This window comes from Tursiops truncatus, chromosome 7 (genome assembly GCF_011762595.2).
Source record: "Tursiops truncatus isolate mTurTru1 chromosome 7, mTurTru1.mat.Y, whole genome shotgun sequence".
In the NCBI taxonomy this organism is placed as follows: Eukaryota; Metazoa; Chordata; class Mammalia; order Artiodactyla; family Delphinidae; genus Tursiops; species Tursiops truncatus.
This window is the reverse complement of record NC_047040.1, coordinates 15,026,522-15,042,199: the sequence shown is the minus strand read 5'-3', so window position 1 is coordinate 15,042,199 and position 15,678 is coordinate 15,026,522. Positions and strand designations below refer to the sequence as shown.

Genomic DNA, 15,678 nt, shown 5'->3' with positions numbered 1-15,678 from the left:
CCTTCTGGGACCCCATAATGCGAAAGTTTTTGCATTTAGTGTTGTCCCAGAGGTCCCTTAGGCTGTCTTCATTTCTTTTCATTCTTTTTTCTTTATTCTGTTCCGCAGCAGTGAATTCCACCATTCTGTCTTCCAGGTCACTTATCTGTTCTTCTGCCTTAGTCATTCTGCTATTGATTCCTTCTAGTGTAGTTTTCATTTTAGTTATTGCATTGTTCATCTCTAGGTCTTTAATTCTTCTAGGTCTTTGTTTGTTCTTTAATTTGTTTGTTTGTTTGTTCTTTAATTCTTCTAGGTCTTTGTTAAACATTTCTTGCATCTCGTTGATCTTTGCCTCCATTCTTTTTCTGAGGTCCTGGATCATCTTCACTATGATTATTCTGAATTCTTTTTCTGGAAGATTGCCTATCTCCACTTCATTTAGTTGTTTTTCTGGGGTTTTATATTGTTCCTTCATCTGGTAAATAGCACTCTGCCTTTTCATCTTGTCTATCTTTCTGTGAATGTGGTTTTTGTTCCACAGGCTGCAGGACTGCAGTTCTTGTTGCTTCTGCTGTCTGCCCTCTGGTGGATGAGGTTATCTAAGAGGCCTGTGTAAATTTCCTGATGAGAGGGACTGGTGGTCGGTAGAGCTGACTGTTGCTCTGAGTTTGACTGTTATTGAATGAGTGAAAACACATATGTTATTTAAGATAATCTCTAAGGATAAACACCCAAAGTTTATTTTTGTGATGAGAAAGTTATACTTTCTTTCCCCTCTTGCGAATTCTTTTCCCATTTACTTTGGTGAGAATGGGATGGAGGGCTAAGAACAGAGCTATGAAAAACAGAGAGAAGAAGGAAATTAGAAGAGATTAAAGCATAGAGAGTGATAATCAAGACAGAAAGGAAGTGAAAAGAAGGCTATCCTTCTTGATATTAGTGTATCAGTTTCAGGACCAGAGAGAAAAATGCCCATGGATTTCCAAAAAGCAAGCTGGGGTTCCCGTCTGGCCATGAGGTAGGGCCATGTCCATCTGTCCCTGCTTCTGAAAGAAGAGAAGAGAACATGTGAGGTCTCCCTGTACAAAGTTCAGAAGGAATTCGGGCATCCACACTCCAGCTGTCTCTCCATTCTGTTTATTTTCCTTTTCATACTCTCTCCCAGCTCTTAGGAACCTTCCCTTTCAGCCTGTTCAGCTGAAGATTGCAAGAAAACATAACCTTGGCAACCCCAAAGGGCCTTTGGAACCCATTCAGACATCCATTATTAAAATCCAAAAGCTAGATTTTTCCTGAGAACTAAGCACAGTACTTGGCTGTGCTTGGTAGATGTATGGAAATATGCTGGCTTTTCCATGTGGGTGAGTGGGCTGTAGCACTGTTGACCTACCTAAACTGGGAAAGCAAGTATAGGTGAAGAGTCTTTAGTGCTGTGTCTTTTTACCCTTTATGTGAATACAGCCTGGAAAAGGTACTCTTGAAATATGCTCTAGCCTAAAGAAGAGAAGATCATGGTGGAGGCAAGAGCACATGGAACCTGGCTGCCAGTGTCATTGACAATGATCGTCCCAGGAGATTGTCCTGCTATGGTAGCTCTGAAAGTGGAAACTCCCTCACTCAGTAGTCTGCTTGGAAATGGGCTAATGGCTTACAGTGGTTCCTCTTCCAGACCAATTGCCCTCCTTTTGGGGTAGTAGCTCCAAAGTGCCAGAGGTGAGGGAAGGGGTGCACCCCTCACCTGAAATTGAAATATGGGCAAAATCTAGTTAAAGAGAATGTCCAGAGTAGATGTGATCCGTGGAATGAGAGCATTCATATGAGGAAGTGTAGCTGGTGGGAAGAAGTGTTTCTGAGAGGAGGTACCAGAGAGGGATAACAAGTAACTTGAGGGGTTTACCAGGAGACAGTGGATGATGATGGTGGTAGGATACCTGTGGTTGCATTTCAGGGACCATCAGATAGCAGTTCTATTGCAGCTGCCAGCTGATAGCTAGCTGCCTGCTTTTCTTCTTCCAGTGGTGCCTTAAGAGTCCTTTCCCCAGTGTTGATCTTGGTACAGTTTTCCCCATATGCCCTTTCCTAGTGATGGCTCAGGTTCCTACACACAAAGGGAAGATAAGAATTGAATACTGAAATATTCATATATATGGTTTATCCATGGGGTTGCTAGACTCAAAATCTCCAACTAGTAGGACATTTTCACCAAACCATATTTTACTTTCATGGTCTAACTACATGCAAAGACAAAGATCATATTTTCCTCTGGGCTTTAGTATAGTATCTTCCTTTAGTAAAATATCTTTCCTCTGGGCTTTAGTACAGTTGCTTCAGTATCCATAGGGAATTGATTGCAGGATTCCTGTGAGCACTGAGGTCCGAGGATGCTCAAGTCGTTTGTATAAAATGGCATAGTATTTGCATATAACCTATGCCCATCTTCCTGTATACTTTAAATAATCTCTAGGTTACTTATAATACTTAATACAATGCTATGCTATGTAAATAGTTGCCAGCCATGCAGCAAATTCAAGTTTTGATTTTTGGAACTTTCTGGAACTTTTTTTCCTGAATATTTTTGATCTCCAGTTGGTTGAATCTGCAAATACAGAACTGTGGATACAGAAGGCCAACTGTACTTCAGAAGCTGGAAATCAATGGAAATACACACACACACACACACACACACACACACACACACCCCACATGCATGTAGCTTCTTCTATGATTAGGGTTGGTTATGGAGGAAAAGTAGGTAATGTTTCATTCGTTCATTCATTCATTCATTCGTTCATGTCATATACTCTGAGCACCTTTTTGAGCTAGTTCTACTAGGAGCTGGAGTATAGCAGGGTACAGTCAGAAGTCTTTACCCTTATAAGGCTCATAACTAATATGACCTCAGGCAATAGATTGACGTCTCTATTATCTCTACAATACAATATAATATTCAGTTGACTTTCTTCCTCTCTGTTCTCTGTCCTGGGAGTCCCGTGGGCCCCAGCACCTCTGCAATCCCAGAGCAGATGCACGGAGGGCAGAGTCAGGGGAGTGCACCGTGACACTGACTCATGTCCGCCGGGTGACTGGATAAGCCAGAGGGTTTCTTGGGGGCTTCCATTTCTACAACCGTATTATGAAAAATCCAGTACCCACCCTTGCCACAAGGGCCATTCTGCTGGCTTCCAGTGTCACAGCTATGCTAGGAACAGCTGGCTCTTCTAGGCGGTGCTTTTGCCATTAGTGTTTCATGCTGTCTGTTCAATGTCCACATACGTGGTGTGAGGACCACCTGGTCAGAGGTGGCCTGCTCTGCTTTGGGGAGGAATCCTGGCTTCTCTCTGCCGTCTTGTTTATAAATCTCCGTCTGCTCAGTCTCAGAGCTCTGAGAGGAGAACACCAGGCAGCACTGCTGGCTGCTCTGTGTCCGCTCTGCAAAGAGTTCTGGTAATTTTCCTCTGAGAGAAAAAGGGCTGGTTGCCAGCCTTAGCCTGTGATCCCTCCGCTGTCCTGCCTGTGTCAGCTGATGAAATAAGGGCTTTTGATTTCATTTTCCATTATTTTCTCTGACACGGAGCCACTAAGAAAAGGAGGCTAGTAACTTTCAGGTTATCCCAGGCAGCTGAGAAATATTCACAGGAACAAAAATATTAGACTCACTAAATCCTAGGACTCAAATCACAGTAGTATACTAACGCTTATGAATACATTATGCCTTTGTAGATTTGCAGATATGTTTGTGTATGCGCATTTTTCTCCCCCCCAAATTTGTAACAAATGAGAAAGAACAATACCCCCTTTGCACTATCTTTGTTTTTTAGGTTGAAAAGCAAAAACACCATGCAGCCCTTGGCCAAAAAGAGTTTCTCTTCTGTACATTTTTGGAGCAGGGTTTTGTGGGAATCTAGGTTTTCCATCTTTAAAAAAAATTATTCCTATATTCTAGCTACTTGTGGGGACCCTTCCTCTTGGAAAATGTAGAGAGTCTAGCGCTGAACATTTTAGTTGAGGCACTATACCTCAAGCTCCTAGTGTATTTTGTTGCCTTCTAGTATATTTCACCACAGAAAGTGTGTGCATGTATGGGTGTATTTAACAACGCAATCTAGTCTTATATGCCGGAAGCATTATTTTTCTTATCAAAACTTTAAATCCTTCTCTCCTTGCTAAATAATAAATTTAACATTATTTAAAGAGATTGGACTCTCGTGCCTATTTCCCTTATAAGAGCCTCTAAGGAGCTGAGAATGGCTCTGCATGAAACTTCTGGAACAAGCGGGGTCAACCTTGAGCAGATTATTTCTGATTCTCAGCTCTCTCCTTCGATGGAAGGGGCATGGGGCTCAGTAAATGCTGCCAAGGATCTTTAAGTTGTGGGCACATCTACATGTATAAACAGTTTAAATAAATGCATCAGTGTGTTTCATTCGTTTAAGTTAGTAAAATATACACTTATTAAATTACACACTTGGATTCATTCTCTCCACAACTGTTTTGGAATGAAACCAGCCATTTAAGGGAAAAGATCAATTTGGTTGGTTGCTGCTATCGTGTAAGATAGAACAACGCACGTTAACATGCTTTTCCCTCTTTGGCCGTGGGCACAGCTGGTATTATATAGTCCAAACTGATTCAACGGGTCAATTATTGTGACACTGCATTTCTAAACTGTTCCAAAAGCAAAGGTTGAACGTTGTTTTTAAGAGTTATCAAGCGATCATTCTGTTGGTATCTGGAAGGGAAAACCCCCCTGAGAAAACCCTGCTCACAGGGGTCATTTCACTTGATTCACATATTCACCGGAGGAATATCGGATCCCTCTCTAATAATCACTAAGGTGCCATGTGGGATCATTTAGCTAAGTGATATGCAGATGTTGTCATCCCTCACAGGTAACTATGGCAACGGATGCTCTGCTGACAAACTCTGTGCCTACCATTATTAGAGATTCGACAGTCTTCTCAACTACAATTAACTGGTATTTTTTCCCCCCTGGATTTGTAAGGCAATTGACGTCAGCATTTCCAGAGTGCAAATAAAGATATTTCGGATGCAGGAAAAAAACAAACTTCATTTTAAAATCATGGCATTTACTCAGAAAGGCAGCTCAGAGAGGGAAATGCAAATGGGGAAGCATCAGTCTGGTCTGCCTTTCTCTTTTCAGAGAGAAGGAGCTTGTCAATGTTTCTGTGTGTGAAATTTGAGCCAATGGTTTTAGACATCTCCATGTGTTAAACAGCTAACTTTTTCTTGCAATATTTAGAGACAAAGCATCCCAGAGAAAATTCTAAATAGCAATACACTATTTTGGCCAGCCCAAAAGATAGCTTTTTCTCAGCCTTTCCTTTTTTTCTTTTCTTTTTCCTGCTTTATAACAAAGTGAATCAGTTATACATATACATATGTTCCCATATCTCTTCCCTCTTGCATCTCCCTCCCTCCCACCCTCCCTATCCCACCCCTCCAGGCAGTCACAAAGCACCGAGCTGATCTCCCTGTGCTATGCAGCTGCTTCCCACTAGCTATCTACCTTACGTTTGGTAGTGTATATATGTCCATGCCTCCCTCTCGCTTTGTCACAGCTTACCCTTCCCCCTCCCCATACCCTCAAGTCCATTCGCTAGTAGGTCTGTGTCTTTATTCCTGTCTTACCCCTAGGTTCTTCATGACATTTTTTTTTCTTAAATTCCATATATATGTGTTAGCATACGGTATTTTTCTTTCTCTTTCTGACTTATTTCAATCTGTATGACAGACTCTAGGTCTATCCACCTCATTACAAATAGCTCAATTTCGTTTCTTTTTATGGCTGGGTAATATTCCATTGTATATATGTGCCACATCTTCTTTATCCATTCATCTGATAATGGAAACTTAGGTTGTTTCCATCTCTGGGCTATTGTAAATAGAGCTGTAATGAACATTTTGGTACATGACTCTTTTTGAATTATGGTTTTCTCAGGGTATATGCCCAGTAGTGGGATTGCTGGGTCATATGGTAGTTGTATTTGTAGTTTTTTAAGGAACCTCCATACTGTTCTCCACAGTGACTGTATCAATTTACATTCCCACCAACAGTGCAAGAGTGTTCCCTTTTCTCCACACCCTCTCCAGCATTTATTGTTTCTAAATTTTTTGATGATGGCCATTCTGACTGGTGTGAGATGATATCTCATTGTAGTTGTGATATGCATTTCTCTAATGATTAATGAAGTTGAGTATTCTTTCATGTGTTTGTTGGCAGTCTGTATATCTTCTTTGGAGAAATGTCTATTTAGGTCTTCTGCCCATCTTTGGATTGGGTTGTTTGTTTTTTGTTATTGAGCTGCATGAGCTCCTTATAAACTTTGGAGATTAATCCTTTGTCAGTTGTTTCATTTGCAAATATTTTCTCCCATTCTGAGGGTTGTCTTTTGGTCTTGTTTATGGTTTCCTTTGCTGTGCAAAAGCTTTGAAGTTTCATTAGGTCCCATTTGTTTATTTTTGTTTTTATTTCCATTTCTCTAGGAGGTGGGTCAGAAAGAATCTTGCTGTGATTTATGTCATAGAGTGTTCTGCCTATGTTTTCTGGCCTTACATTTAGGTCTTTAATCCATTTTGAGCTTATTATTGTGTATGGTGTTAGGGAGTGATCTAATCTCACACTTTTATATGGACCTGTCCAGATTTCCCAGCACCACGTATTGAAGAGGCTGTCCTTTCCGCACTGTACATTCCTGCCTCCTTTATCAAAGATAAGGTGACCATATGTGCGTGGGTTTATCTCTGGGCTTTCTATCCTGTTCCATTGATCTATCTTTCTGCTTTTGTGCCAGTACCATACTGTCTTGATTACTGTAGCTTTGTAGTATAGTCTGAAGTCAGGGAACCTGATTCCTCCAGCTCTGTTTTTCGTTCTCAAGATTGCTTTGGCTATTCGGGGTCTTTTGTGTTTCCATACAAATTGTGAAATTTTTTGTTCTAGTTCTGTGAAAAATACCAGTGGTAGTTTGATAGGGATTGCATTGAATCTGTAGATTGCTTTGCGTAGTAGAGTCATTTTCACAATGTTGATTCTTCCAATCCAAGAACATGGTATATCTCTCCATCTATTTGTATCATCTTTAATTTCTTTCATCAGTGTCTTATAATTTTCTGCATACAGGTCTTTTGTCTCATTAGGTAGGTTTATTTCTAGATATTTTATTCTTTTTGTTGCAGTGGTAAATGGGAGTGTTTTCTTGATTTCACTTTCAGACTTTTCATCATTAGTGTATAGGAATGCCAGAGATTTCTGTGCATTAATTTTGTATCCTGCTACTTTACCGAATTCATTGATTAGCTCTAGTAGTTTTCTGGTAGCATCTTTAGGATTCTCTATGTATAGTATCATGTCATCTGCAAACAATGACAGCTTTACTTCTTGTTTTCCGATTTGGATTCCTTTTCTTCTCTGATTGCTGTGGCTAAAAACTTCCAAGACTATGTTGAATAACAGTGGTGAGAGTGGGCAACCTTGTCTTGTTCCTAATCGTAGTGAAATTGCTTTCAGTTTTTCAGCATTGAGGACGATGTTGGCTGTGAGTTTGTCATATATGGCCTTTATTATGTTGAGGAAAGTTCCCTCTATGCCTACTTTCTGCAGGGTTTTTTTAATCATAAATGGGTGTTGAATTTTGTCAAAAGCTTTCTCTGCATCTATTGAGATGATCATATGGTTTATCACATTGATTGTTTTGCATATATTGAAGAATCCTTGCATTCCTGGAATAAACCCCACTTGATCATGGTGCATGATTCTTTTAATGTGCTATTGGATTCTGTTTGCTAGTATTTTGTTGAGGATTTTTGCATCTATGTTCATCAGTGATATTGGCCTGTAATTTTCTTTCTTTGTGACATCCTTGTCTGGTTTTGGTATCAAGGTGATGGTGGCCTCGTAGAATGAGTTTGGGAGTATTCCTCCCTCTGCTCTATTTTGGAAGAGTTTGAGAAGGATAAGTGTTAGCTCTTATGTAAATGTTTTATAGAATTCGTCTGTGAAGCCATCTAGTCCTTGGCTTTTGTTTGTTGGAAGATTTTTAATCACAGTTTCAATTTCAGTGCTTGTGATTGGTCTGTTCATATTTTCTATTTCTTCCTAATTCAGTCTTGGCAGGTTGTGCATTTCTAAGAATTTGTCCATTTCCTCCAGGTTGTCCATTTTATTGGCATAGAGTTGCTTGTAGTAATCTCTCATGATCTTTTGTATTTCTGCAGTGTCAGTTGTTACTTCTCTTTTTTCATTTCTAATTCTATTGATTTGAGTCTTCTCCCTTTTTTTCTTGATGAGTCTGGCTAATGGTTTATCAATTTTGTTTATCTTCTCAAAGAACCAGCTTTTAGTTTTATTGATCTCTGCTATCATTTCCTTCATTTCTTTTTCATTTATTTCTGATCTGATTTTTATGATTTCTTTCCTTCTGCTATCTTTGGGGTTTTTTTGTTCTTCTTTCTCTAATTGCTTTAGGTGCAAGGTTAGGTTGTTTATTCGAGATGTTTCCTGTTTCTTAAGGTAGGATTGTATTGCTATAAACTTCCCTCTTAGAACTCCTTTTGCTGCATCCCATAGATTTTGGGTCGTCGTGTCTCCATTGTCATTCGTTTCTAGGTGTTTTTTAATTTCCTAATTGATTTCTTCAGTGATCACTTCGTTATTAAGTAGTGTATTGTTTAACCTCCATGTGTTTGTATTTTTTACAGATCTTTTCCTGTAATTGATACCTAATCTCATAGCGTTGTGGTCAGAAAAGATACTTGATACAATTTCAATTTTCTTAAATTTACCAAGGCTTGACTTGTGACCCAAGATATGATCTATCCTGGAGAATGTTCCATGAGCACTTGAGAAAAATGTGTATTCTGGTATTTTTGGATGGAATGTCCTATAAATATCAATTAATTCCATCTTGTTTAATGTATCATTTAAAGCTTGTGTTTTCTTATTTATTTTCATTTTGGATTATCTGTCCATTGGTGAAAGTGGGGTGTTAATGTCCCCTGCTATGAAGGTGTTACTGTCAATTTCCCCTTTTATGGCTGTTAGTGTTTGCCTTATGTATTGACGTGCTCCTATGTTGGGTGCATAAATATTTACAATTGTTATATCTTCTTCTTGGATCGATCCCTTGATTATTATGTAGTGTCCTTCCTTGTCTCTTCCAGTAGTCTTTATTTTAAAGTCTATTTTGTCTGATATGAGAATTGCTATTCCAGCTTTCTTTTGGTTTCCATTTGCATGAAATATCTTTTTCTATCCCCTTACTTTCAGTCTGTATGTGTCTCTAGGTCTGAAGTGGGTCTCTTGTAGACAGCAAATATATGGGTCTTGTTTTTGTATCCATTCAGCCAATCTGTGTCTTTTGGTGGGAGCATTTAGTCCATTTACATTTAAGGTAATTATCAATGTGTATGTTCCTATTCCCATTTTCTTAATTGTTTTGGGTTCATTATTGTAGGTCTTTTCCTTCTCTTGTGTTTCTTGCCTACAGAAGTTCCTTAGCAGTTGTTGTAAAGCTGGTTTGGTGGTGCTGAACTCTCTCAGCTTTTGCTTGTTTGTAAAGGTTTTAATTTCTCCATCAAATCTGAATGAGTTCCTTGCTGGGTAGAGTAATCTTGGTTGCAGGTTTTTCTCCTTCATCACTTTAAATATGTCCTGCCAGTCCCTTCTGGCTTGCAGAGTTTCTGCTGAAAGATCAGCTGTTAACCTTATGGGGATTCCCTTGTGTGTTATTTGTTGTTTATCCCTTGCTGCTTTTAATATGTTTTCTTTGTATTTAATTTTTGACAGTTTGATTAACATGTGTCTTGGTGTATTTCTCCTTGGAGTTTTCCTGTATGGGACTCTCTGTGCTTCCTGGACTTGATTAACTATTTCCTTTCCCATATTAGGGGACTTTTCAACTATAATCTCTTCAAATATCTTCTCAGTCCCTTTCACTTTCTCTTCTTCTTCTGGAACCTCTATAATTCGAATGTTGGTGCGTTTAATGTTGTCCCAGAGGTCTCTGAGACTGTCCTCAGTTCTTTTCATTCTTTTTTCTTTATTCTGCTCTGCAGTAGTTATTTCCGATATTTAATCTTCCAGGTCACTTATACATTCTTCTGCCTCAGTTATTCTGCTACTGATCCCATCTACAGTATTTTTAATTTCATTTATTGTGTTGTTCATCGTTGTTTGTTTCATCTTTAGTTCTTCTAGGTCCTTGTTAAATATTTCTTTCATTTTGTCCATTCTATTTCCAAGATTTTGGATCATCTTTGCTATCATTATTCTGAATTCTTTTTCAGGTAGACTGCCTATTTCCTCTTCATTTTTTAGGTCTCGTGGGTTTTTATCTTGCTCCTTCATCTGCTGTGTGTTTTTCTGTCTTCTCATTTGCTTATCTTACTGTGTTTGGGGTCTCCTTTTCACAGGCTGCAGGCTCATAGTTCCCGTTGTTTTTGGTGCCTGTCCCCAGTGGCTAAGGTTGGTTCAGTGAGTTGTGTAGGCTTTCTTGTGGAGGGGACTAGTGCCTGTGTTCTGGTGGATGAGGCTGGATCTTGTCTTTCTGGTGGGCAGGTCCACGTCTGGTGGTGTGTTTTGGGGTGTCTGTGGACTTATTATGATTCTAGGTAGCCTCTCTGCTAATGGGTGGGGCTGTGTTCCTGTCTTGCTAGTTGTTTGGCATAGGATGTCCAGCACTGTAGCTTGCTGGTCGTTGAGTGAAGCTGGGTGCTGGTGTTGACATGGAGATCTCTGGGAGATTTTTGCCACTTGATATTATGTGGAGCTGGGAGGTCTCTTGTGGACCAGTGTCCTGAGGTTGGCTCTCCCACCTCAGAGGCACAGCATTAACTCCTGGCTGCAGCACCAAGAACCTTTCATCCACATGGCTCAGAATAAAAGGGAGAAAAAGTAGAAAGAAAGAATTAGTAGAAGTAGAAAGAAAGAAAGAAAGAAAGAAAGAAAGGAGGGAGGGAGGAAGTAAGGAAGGAAGGAGGGAAGGAAGGAAAAAATGAAAGAAAGGAAGAAGATAAAGTAAAATAAAATAAAGTAAGATAAAATATAGTAAAGTTATAAAAATAAAAAAGTAATTATTAAGAAAAAAATAAAACAAAAATACAAAAACAAAAAAAACAGACGGATAGAACCCTAGGACAAATGGTGGAAGCAAAGCTATATAGCATAAATCTTGCTCTCAAAGTCCACCTCCTCAATTTGGGATGATTTGTTGTCTATTCATGTATTCCACAGACATGAAGTTGATTGTGGATCTTTAATCCGCTGCTTCTGAGGCTGCTGGGAGAGATTTCCCTTTCTCTTCTTTGTTCTCACAGCTCCCAGTGGCTCAGCTTTGGATTGGGCCCCGCCTCTGCGTGTAGGTTGCCTGAGGGCGTCTGTTCTTTGCTCAGACAGGACGGGGTTAAAGGAGCCGCTGATTCGGGGGCTGTGGCTCACTCAGGCTGGGGGGAGGGAGGGGTAAGGAGTGCGGGGCGTGCCTGCGGCGGCAGAGGCCGGCGTGACGTTGCACCAGCCTGAGGCGCGCCGTGTGTTCTCCCGGGGAAGTTGTCCCTAGATCATGGGGCCCTGGCAGTGGCGGGCTGCACAGGCTCCCCGGAAGGGGGGTGTGGATAGTGACCTGTGCTCACACACAGGCTTCTTGGTGGCGGCAGCAGCAGCTTTAGCGTCTCATGCCCGTCTCTGGGGTCCGCGCTTTTAGCCGAGGCTCGCGCCCGTCTCTGGAGCTCCTTTATGCAGCGCTCTTAATCCCCTCTCCTCGCGGACCAGGAAACAAAGAGGTAAGAAAAAGTCTCTTGCCTCTTCGGCAGGTCCAGCCCTTTTCCCGGCGTCCCTCCCGGCTAGGCTAGCCGTGGCGCACTAACCCCCTGCAGGCTGTGTTCACGCCGCCAACCCCAGTCCTCTCCCGGAGCTCCGGCTGAAGCCGGAGCCTCAACTCCTAGCCCCGCCCGCCCTGGCGGGTGAGCAGACAAGCCTCTCGGCGAGCGCCGGTCGGCCCCGACTCTCTGTGCGGCAATCTCTCCGCTTTGCCCTCCGCACCCCTGTTGCTGCGCTCTCCTCCGCGGCCCCGAAGCTTTCCCCCTGTGCCACCCGCAGTCTCCACCCGCGAAGGGGCTCCTAGTGTGTGAAATCCTTTCCTCCTTCACGGCTCCCTCCCACTGGTGCAGGTCCCGTCCCTATCCTTTTGTCTCTGTTTATTTTTTTCTTTTGCCCTACCCAGTTACGTGGGGGGTTTCTTGCCTTTTAGGAGGTCTGAGGTCGTCTGCCAGCGTTCAGTAGGTGTCCTGCAGGAGTTGTTCCACGTGTAGATGTATTTCTGGTGTATCCGTGGGGAGGAAGGTGATCTCCTCGTCTTCCTCTTCCGCCATCTTCCCGGAAGCTGGCTGGGAGACTTTCCAGACTTGATTTTAAATACTGTATCTGTGCCTTACTAGCTTTAAAGGCTTTTGTTGGAGGAAGTGAATGTTAACAACTCTTTATAAATTAAAGTTGCCCTCTCCCAGGAACTTCAACACTTCTCCGGAGGGATCGAATCCTTTTCAGCCTTTCTAATGAGTTGTTTGCAGTTTTATTTCTCCAGGGTTTGTGGTGAAAAGCAGTCTGATTATTTTGACTTTGAAACTTTACTTAATAGTATTTTAATGTGTCAGAAATCCTTAGGCAAGGGACTAAGGCTTCAAAAGAACTCTGCATTATGGGTATATTTAATTCCATGGTAGGGTTAGGACAAAAGCAGACCTTGGTGTTTGCTGTGAAAAGTTGAAAGGCCCCAGAAAGAAACTTCAGCAGATTCCAGGTTAATAAGCATTTATTAAATACCCGTATGTGCCTTGAAAATCCTAGGTACTTTCACATTTATCTCCTCACTTAGTATCCTTATTAAGGTAAAAAGAACTCTTACAATTAGTCTTGAATATATATATATATTTGTGTGTGTGTGTGTGTGTGTGTGTATATATATATATATATATGTATATATATACCCAAGGAGATAATTAACAAGGGTAAAAAAAGGAAATAACTCCACCTCATTGGATCTGAATAAAATTTGATGCAGGAGAAAAAAATAGAAGCAGAGTCCAGCAATGTTTGGATGATCCTATCTGGTCAACTCTGGAGGCCGTTATACCTAGTGCTTTATTTTTCTCTACTAATGTGACAGTCTGTTTCACCACCTCTTCAGGGTGGGAGTTTTTCCAATGATGTTTACTTGCTGGAGCTTGGACTTGACTCAGCTGAGTTCTTGCTCCAGAAAATTCATACGAGGACAGTGACTGATTAAAGTCTTGAAGCCTCAGGCTGTGCTTATCAAGTACCATCTGATTTCCCTGGAGTTTAGACCTGGGGTCGGAAGGCATCAGGTATTGGGCCTCATCATACCCAGACTGAAAGACACTCAGAAATATCATTCTTCTCCTACAGTAGAAATTTCTAGAAAGTTACTTCTAGGCCAGAAGCCAAAGAATGTAAGGTTCAGAGCTGGAAGACTTGGATTTGAAATCCTGGCCCTACTCCTTGCTCTCTTTGTGTCCTGGGATGGATTATATTACCTCTTTCTAATTTTCTTATCTCATATTGAAAAATGTTATAATGAGGTTGATTTAAATGTAAAATGAGATAGAGTAGGTGTGAGATTTCTGTAAATTCTAAAACGCTTCTGCAAAACTTATTAACTCACTATTGGAAAAATTGGAAAATACAATCTTGGGGTTGGAAAAGGAAAGGGAAGCCAAATGGTTGGTATTGGAGTAGATTTTTTTGCAATGCGTTCTTGGGCAAGATACGTACAAGGGAGACAAAGCATACTGAGCCTTATCCCACAGTCTGTCAGTTGGGAGTTGGGGGGGAGGAGTTTGAGAAGGAGGAGTCATATCGTCAGGAGTGCTTTGATACATTTTGATGCATAACAGCATCATGGGTAGAGTGATGCCACTCTCTTAGGTTGGGTGAAGGGAATGATCTTGATGCTACCATTTTTTAAGCACTTACTATATGATAGGCACATCACAAAATGTGCAAAATGCTTTACAAACATTCCTTTATATGTAACAAGAAATTTATGCAGATGAACTCTTACTATACCCTAGTCTGCATATCAGGAGATTAGAATATAAAGAACTAGCTTGCCCCGCGTTCACCTGGAGAAAGTGGCAGGGCTAGCCCTTAAGCTCATGGAGGGACCCCAGCCCACCAGTTAACTAAACATACTCCGAATTGAGGTGAATGGAGTAAAATGATAACTTGATTTATATAAGATAAATAATGTATTTATTAATTTATTGAATAATAATTTCTGCAAGTTTCTGTGCTAGGACCTGGGTCTATAAAAGTAAGCCTCTTGACCACCTGCAGCTTTTGGTCTGCTGGAGAAGTGTGATACATATGGAATAAATACTTAAATATTAATCAATTAATTTATTGATTAAATGCAAATATAATAAGTGCTGTACAAGAGAGTATTGGGAGCTCTGAGAGCATGTAGAGAGGGCGGTAACGTAGCCAAAGGGATAATGAGGAAGTGACACTGAAGAGAATTCTTGGATGGAGTACCCAGGTGAGCGACATGTATGTAATTTCCTCCCATCTTCCCATGCCCACATTGTATAAACAGTTCTTTAAAACTCAGCTCAAACGCTGCTTCCTCAGTGCTCTCCCAGCTGAACATGGCCCTCTTTCTCTGGAGTCCAATAATTGTTTTATTAATAGTGAACATTAATTATGTACCTACTATGTGCCAAATGTTCTACATGTTTTCGACGGATAACTCATTTGGCCCTCACAACAACCCCTTAGGTATCTACTATTATTGTCACCATTTTGCAGATGAGAAAACTGAGGGAGCTAAAATAACTCTTCCTGTCACAAGAACAAGATCTCAATCCAGACAGTGCTGTACAACCCAAGAGAGGGTGGTTATAACACTTGGCTATGCAGGCTCTAGCTATGCCTCTCTTGTGGGACTTAGGCTTTCCGACCAGTGTTAAACTAATTTTTGGAGGTATTATCTTCCTTATTGGACAGTAAGCGCTTTTTTTAATAGACAATTTACATGCAATTTAAACACCCCTCCTCTATAAAACATTTCCATCACTGCTGCAAGTTTCTCTGGATCCCTTTCCAATCAATAACCCTCTTCTCCATTTCATCCCAGGGATGATTTATATGATCACAGTTTGTTTTTCTCTGATGTAGAACTTCATATAAATGGAATCGTACAGGATACACTCTTTTGTGTCTGGATTCTCTCACTTAGCACAATGTTTTTGAGATTCATCCCCTTTGTTCTTTTTTATGGTTGGCAGTACTCCACACATAAGCTCCTTAGGACCTGCCCATTTTTGTATCCACTCCTGTACTTAGAACCAAAGTGATATTAAAAATATTTATCAACAAGGATGACAGGGTACTTATCAGAACAGACACTGGCCTAAGGGCTGGAGCAGAGTCGTGTGCCAGAGATTAACTCCTAGTCACTGGACTGTGGGAATGTAGGGGTCCTGGAGAGGTGCCTTAGGAATGGGGTTGGCTGGGGTGGTGATGGGGCACTTGAAGGCCTGGGACAGTGGCTATTCACCAGCCGGCATGGGAGTTTCCACTATTTCGGCAACTGATCCAAGTGTACCAGTGTATGCTGCTGCATATCAGCTCTGCCTAGTAAAGTGTCCTATATAGTAAAGACA

General features: G+C 41.0%; 1 protein-coding gene across 1 annotated transcript in view; it reads left to right on the top strand.

Moving 5' to 3' along the window:
• The window catches only part of KCNE4 (potassium voltage-gated channel subfamily E regulatory subunit 4), an 82,055-nt gene that overhangs the window by 29,662 nt on the left and 36,715 nt on the right, over nt 1-15,678 (top strand). The window lies entirely within an intron of this gene.